The sequence below is a fragment of the Macrobrachium rosenbergii genome, chromosome 41 (genome assembly GCF_040412425.1).
Source record: "Macrobrachium rosenbergii isolate ZJJX-2024 chromosome 41, ASM4041242v1, whole genome shotgun sequence".
Taxonomy (NCBI): Eukaryota; Metazoa; Arthropoda; class Malacostraca; order Decapoda; family Palaemonidae; genus Macrobrachium; species Macrobrachium rosenbergii.
The window spans coordinates 95,771,113-95,778,046 of NC_089781.1; positions in this window are offsets into that span (position 1 = coordinate 95,771,113).

Genomic DNA, 6,934 nt, shown 5'->3' on the forward strand with positions numbered 1-6,934 from the left:
CTTAATCTTTTAGTTTTCTGATAACGAGAAAGAAAAAAAACCCAAGAGAATATCATTCCATGCCTAAAAGAAAACTATTAAAACTTTTTCTGTCCGCCCTCAGATCTTAAAGACTACTGAGGCTAGAGGGCTGCAAATTGATATGTTGATCATCCACCCTCCAATGATCAAAAATATCACATTGCAGCCCTCTAGCCTCTGTAGTTTTAATTTTATTTAAGGTTAAAGTTAGCCATAATCGTGCTTCTGGCAACGATATAGGATAGACCACCCCCGGGCCGTGGTTAAAGTTTCACGGGCCGCGGTTCACACAGCATTATACCGATACCACCGAAAGGTAGATCTATTTTCGGTGGCCTTGATTATACGCTGTAGCGGCTGTACAGAAAACTCGATTGCACCGAAAAAACTTGTGCACATTTTTTACTTGTTTTATTTGAAATTAAAAGAAAAAAACTCTTTAGAAATTGAGCACAAACCTCACTCGTCTCCTGCGAGAGAACTTGTAGGCCTTCCTAGCTCAATGGTTCTGTAAATAGGTTTATGAAAGTTAGGTGGACTCATTTCACCCCATTTCCCCCTTGAAAGAATTTTAATCCAATTTTAAGTGGCTGGTTATTCTCCAGGCTACATCTCACGATGGCTTAGGCCTAAGAATCAAAATTCCCTGGCCTTAAAGGCAAGCTAACTGAAGGACTGTTATTTTTTCCTTTTATTGTTTTGAATTGTCCGACGGATCATGATGGCAAACTATTGTCACGAAGGACTCGCTTTTTCGTTTTTCATTTATTTACTTATTTATTAATCTATATTTTTTATATTTTCATATATAGCGTAATCTACCATTCGCCTGATCAATTAATAAATTTTATATTTTTGTTGGCTTTACTTTTTCTGTCAAGTATTTCTTAATCAGGAAGTTCGTTTTTCTGAAGGTCTTTCTCTTGCAATGTTGATCCTAAAGTTTGTTTTGCCCATGCAAATTTTTGCAATGTTGACCATGAAGTTTTGAAAAGCATTTTTTGATCGAGAAGTTTGTTTTCTGAAGAAATCTTTTGCAATGCTTTTTTTTATGAAGCTTCTGCTAAGTTAATGTTTTTGCAGTGATGATCACGAATTCTGTCTTACAACGACATTTCTTTTCTTGCATATTCAATCACAAAAAAAGATCTTGTTAATTCACTTTTAAACTTTTTATTCATTATCTCGCTTAACCCTTTCGCTTGAGTTCGAATCTCCGACCGGCCAATGAAGAATAAGAGGAATTCATTTCTGGTGATAGAAATTCATTTCTCGCTATAATGTGGTTAGGATTCCACAATCAGCCGTAGGTCCCGTTGCTAGGTAACCAATTGGTTCTTAGCCACGTAAAATAAATCTAATCCTTCGGGCCAGCCCTAGGAGAGTTGTTAATCAGCTCAGTGGTCTAGTTAAACTAGAGTATACTTAACTTATGACTCTTATGACAATTATGTCTTTGGCAGTCCCAGTGACTGGAGCGGTAAGCGTAAAAAGTTTGTATACCTTTATTTGTTCATAGACACTATCTCCGACGGTTTTTATCTGTTCATAGACACTATCTCCGACGGTTTTTATCTGTTCATAGACACTATCTCCGACGGTTTTTATTTGTTCATAGACACTATCTCCGACGGTTTTTACTTGTTCATAGACACTATCTCCGACGGTTTTTATCTGTTCATAGACACTATCTCCGACGGTTTTTATCTGTTTGTATCTCCGACGGTTTTTATCTGTTCATAGACACTATCTCCGACGGTTTTTATCTGTTCATAGACACTATCTCCGACGGTTTTTATCTGTTCATAGACACTATCTCCGACGGTTTTTATCTGTTTAGATACTATCTCCGACGGTTTTTATCTGTTCATAGACACTATCTCCGACGGTTTTTATCTGTTCATAGACACTATCTCCGACGGTTTTTATCTGTTCATAGACACTATCTCCGACGGTTTTTATCTGTTCATAGACACTATCTCCGACGGTTTTATCTGTTTTGTTTTTATTTGTTCATAGACACTATCTCCGACGGTTTTTACTTGTTCATAGACACTATCTCCGACGGTTTTTACTTGTTCATAGACACTATCTCCGACGGTTTTTACTTGTTCATAGACACTATCTCCGACGGTTTTTATTTGTTCATAGACACTATCTCCGACGGTTTTTATTTGTTCATAGACACTATCTCCGACGGTTTTTATCTGTTCATAGACACTATCTCCGACGGTTTTTATTTGTTCATAGACACTATCTCCGACAGTTTTTACTTGTTCATAGACACTATCTCCGACGGTTTTTATTTGTTCATAGACACTATCTCCGACGGTTTTTACTTGTTCATAGACACTATCTCCGACGGTTTTTATCTGTTTGACACTATCTCCGACGGTTTTTACTTGTTCATAGACACTATCTCCGACGGTTTTACTTGTTCATAGACACTATCTCCGACGGTTTTTATATGTTCATAGACACTATCTCCGACGGTTTTTATCTGTTCATAGACACTATCTCCGACGGTTTTTATCTGTTCATAGACACTATCTCCGACGGTTTTATCTGTTCATAGACACTATCTCCGACGGTTTTTACTTGTTCATAGACACTATCTCCGACGGTTTTTATCTGTTTTTACGGTTTTATCTGTTCATAGACACTATCTCCGACGGTTTTTATCTGTTCATAGACACTATCTCCGACGGTTTTTATCTGTTCATAGACACTATCTCCGACGGTTTTATTTGTTCATAGACACTATCTCCGACGGTTTTTACTTGTTCGTAGACACTATCTCCGACGGTTTTTACTTGTTTTGACACTATCTCCGACGGTTTTTACTTGTTCATAGACACTATCTCCGACGGTTTTTATTTGTTCATAGACACTATCTCCGACGGTTTTTATTTGTTCATAGACACTATCTCCGACGGTTTTTATCTGTTCATAGACACTATCTCCGACGGTTTTTATTTGTTCATAGACACTTTTCCGACGGTTTTTACTTGTTCATAGACACTATCTCCGACGGTTTTTATTTGTTCATAGACACTATCTCCGACGGTTTTTATCTGTTCATAGACACTATCTCCGACGGTTTTTATTTGTTCATAGACACTATCTCCGACGGTTTTTACTTGTTCATAGACACTATCTCCGACGGTTTTTATTTGTTCATAGACACTATCTCCGACGGTTTTTATTTGTTCATAGACACTATCTCCGACGGTTTTTATTTGTTCATAGACACTATCTCCGACGGTTTTTATTTGTTCATAGACACTATCTCCGACGGTTTTTATCTGTTCATAGACACTATCTCCGACGGTTTTTATTTGTTCATAGACACTATCTCCGACGGTTTTTATTTGTTCATAGACACTATCTCCGACGGTTTTATATGTTCATAGACACTATCTCGACGGTTTTTATCTGTTCATAGACACTATTCCGACGGTTTTTATTTGTTCATAGACACTATCTCCGACGGTTTTTATTTGTTCATAGACACTATCTCCGACGGTTTTTATTTGTTCATAGACACTATCTCCGACGGTTTTTATTTGTTCATAGACACTATCTCCGACGGTTTTTATTTGTTCATAGACACTATCTCCGACGGTTTTTATTTGTTCATAGACACTATCTCCGACGGTTTTTATTTGTTCATAGACACTATCTCCGACGGTTTTTATTTGTTCATAGACACTATCTCCGACGGTTTTCAAGGCAGACCGCTCAATTCTGTTTCATTTTGCAGCTGATTACATATTCTACAGTATAAGTAATCTTTTTTTTTTGACGTTCGGATGCGCCATCAATAAGCGAAGGACTTGAATTTGGATGACGTTCATACACGTTATTTGTAAGCAAAGGACTTAAATATACGTCACCGGAAGCAAAGGACTTAAATATACGTCACCGGTAAGCGAAGGACTTAAATATACGTCACCGGAAGCAAAAGACTTAAATATACGTCATCGGTAAGCGAAGGACTTAAACATACGTCATCGGTAAGCGAAGGACTTAATCATACGTCATCGGTAAGTGAAGGACTTAAATATAAGTCATCGGTAAGCGAAGGACTTAAACATACGTCATCGGTAAGAGAAGGACTTAAATATAGGTCATCGGTAAGTGAAGGACTTAAATATAAGTCATCGGTAAGCGAAGGACTTAAACATACGTCATCGGTAAGCGAAGGACTTAAATATATGTCATCAGTAATCGAAGGACTTAAATATACGTCATCGGTAAGCGAAGGACTTAAATATACGTCATCAGTAAGCGAAGGACTTAAATATGCGTCATCGGTAAGCGAAGGAATTAAACATACGTCATCGATAAGCGAAGGACTTAAATATGCGTCATCGGTAAGCGAAGGACTTAAATATATGTCATCGGGCGGTAAGCGAAGCCCTTAAATACACGTCATCGATAAGCGAAGGACTTAAATATACGTCATTGGGAATCGACTTTATATCCGCTTCCTCTCTAAATAACCTATCAAACAGTCGTTCCAATAATGAGTCATTCCAGAGAGAAAAATACTCTAACGAATGACCTTGCCATTTATATCTCTAATACACATTGAATAGACGAAACTGATATGATTAATATTGAAACTGGATTTCAATGGCTTACTCTATGTTCATTTGGAACATTCCAGTCTATTGTGGTGGGGGGGGTGGGAATATTAACATTATTATTATTGAAAGTTCCAAATGGATATATAAGGCCTATTTAGTCATTTCAGCTGGTTACCAACGTTATTTCTATGAATTCCCATCTTATCTTTATAGCGTTTAGTTTGATAGATTCTGATACGAATTAAAATACATGGCTTACCTTTTATGCATATATATATATATATATATATATATATATATATATATATATATATATATATATATATATATATATATATATATATATATATTATATGTGTGTGTGTTTATATATATATATATTTATATATATATATGTATGTATATATATATATATATATATATATATATATATATATATATATATATATGTGTGTGTGTGTGTGTGTGTGTGTGTGTGGCTGAATGTAGGGTAATATCCTACCCATACCGTCGAGACAGAGATGTGGATTTGGCATAATACAGTAATGGAAAACACTGAGGCAATAAAGTGATAATAATTAAGCTAGAGCCGCTTTGCACTGTATTCATAAATGTTTTGGAGAGTTCATAAGGTACAATGATCAGGGATCCTAATATGACTGATGACTAATTCCTGTATTCTAGGTCCAGTTGTAACGCTTCATAATTATTGTCTGTTAGTTAATGAAACTTAGTCGTGTATATAAAATGTTTTGTGTTATTTATTTGAAGAACTGGCAACACTTCTCTCTGAACCTATTAAAGGAATCAAATTAGTCGAAAGTAAGTACTTTACATTGCAACATTCGTTGGAATTTTAAAATGACTCAAATCCTAATTACATACCAAAAAAACAAGTGAAAAATGCGCCGAAGTTTCTTCGGCGCAATCGAGTTTTCTGTAGAGCAGCCACAGTATAATCAAGGCCATCGAAAATAGACCTATCTTTCGGTGGTCTCGGTATAATGCTGTATGAGCCGCGGCCCATGCAACTTTAATCACGGGCCGATGGTGTCCTACCTATACAGCTGCCAGAAGCACGATTATGGTTAGCTTTAACCTTTAATAAAATAAAAACTACTGAGTCTAGAAGGATGCAATTTGGTATGTTTGATGACTGAAGGGTGGATGATCAACTTACCAATTTGCAGCCCTCTAGCCTCAGTAGTTTTTAAGATCTAAGGGCGGACAGACAGAAAAAGTGCGGGGACAACTAAAGTGCGGACGGACAAAAAATAGTCCGCTTTTACAGAAAAGTAAAAAAGGCTTCGGAATATAGCACATATTTTTCTTGATTCGTATAAAGAAATAAGTACCTACACTGAAGTAGGTAGAAAATATACAGACCAATTGATAAAAAAATATATGAATGAAAAGGAGTATATCATTAAGAAAATCAGATTGAGCTGGAATGCCTCGCAATCTTGTTGCACAATACGCGCATTTGACATTATCCCCTCTGGGCCGTATCCTATTCATGGTGGGAACCTCTCTCTCTCTCTCTCTCTCTCTCTCTCTCTCTCTCTCTCTCTCTCTCTCTCTCTCTCTCTCTCCGAGTATATATCGCGGCTTGCATGCATAATAGCTGAGGGTGAATTATCATAAATGATTTCAGATTGAGACACTGCAGTTTGCATATGCATGTGTTGGTACCTCGTTAATGAATGCAGGTAGATTTTGACGCTAGTTAATGTTTGTCTGATGAGTTTGTGCTTAATTCATGACTGCTTTCAGGAAACATTGTTTGGCGGTGGTTTTCTGATCGTCAGATGTCTGTTAATGAGATTCTTTTTCGTTTAACTTTCTCGAGAATATGGAAAAATAATTAATCATACGCTTTTACTTGATCGGATGTGCGCGTCGACGATCTCATATTCAGGCGATGGCTGATCTCATAAACGATCTCATAAATCGTCTCATAGACGATCTCGTCAACGATCTAATAGATTATCTCATAAATTATCGCATAAACGATCTCATAAATGATCTGATAAATTATCGCATAAACGATCTCATGCGCAATCTCATAAATGATCTCATAAACGATCTCATACATGATCTCGTAAAAGACCTCATAAATGATCTCGTAAACAACCTCATGAATGATCTCATAAATTATCGCATAAACGATCTCTTGAACGATCTCGTAAATGATCTCATGAACGATCTCATAAATGATCTCATAAATTGTGGCATAAACGATCTCATGAACAGTCTCATAAACGATCTCATAAATTATCTCATAAACGATCTCATAAATGATCTCATGAACGATCTCATAA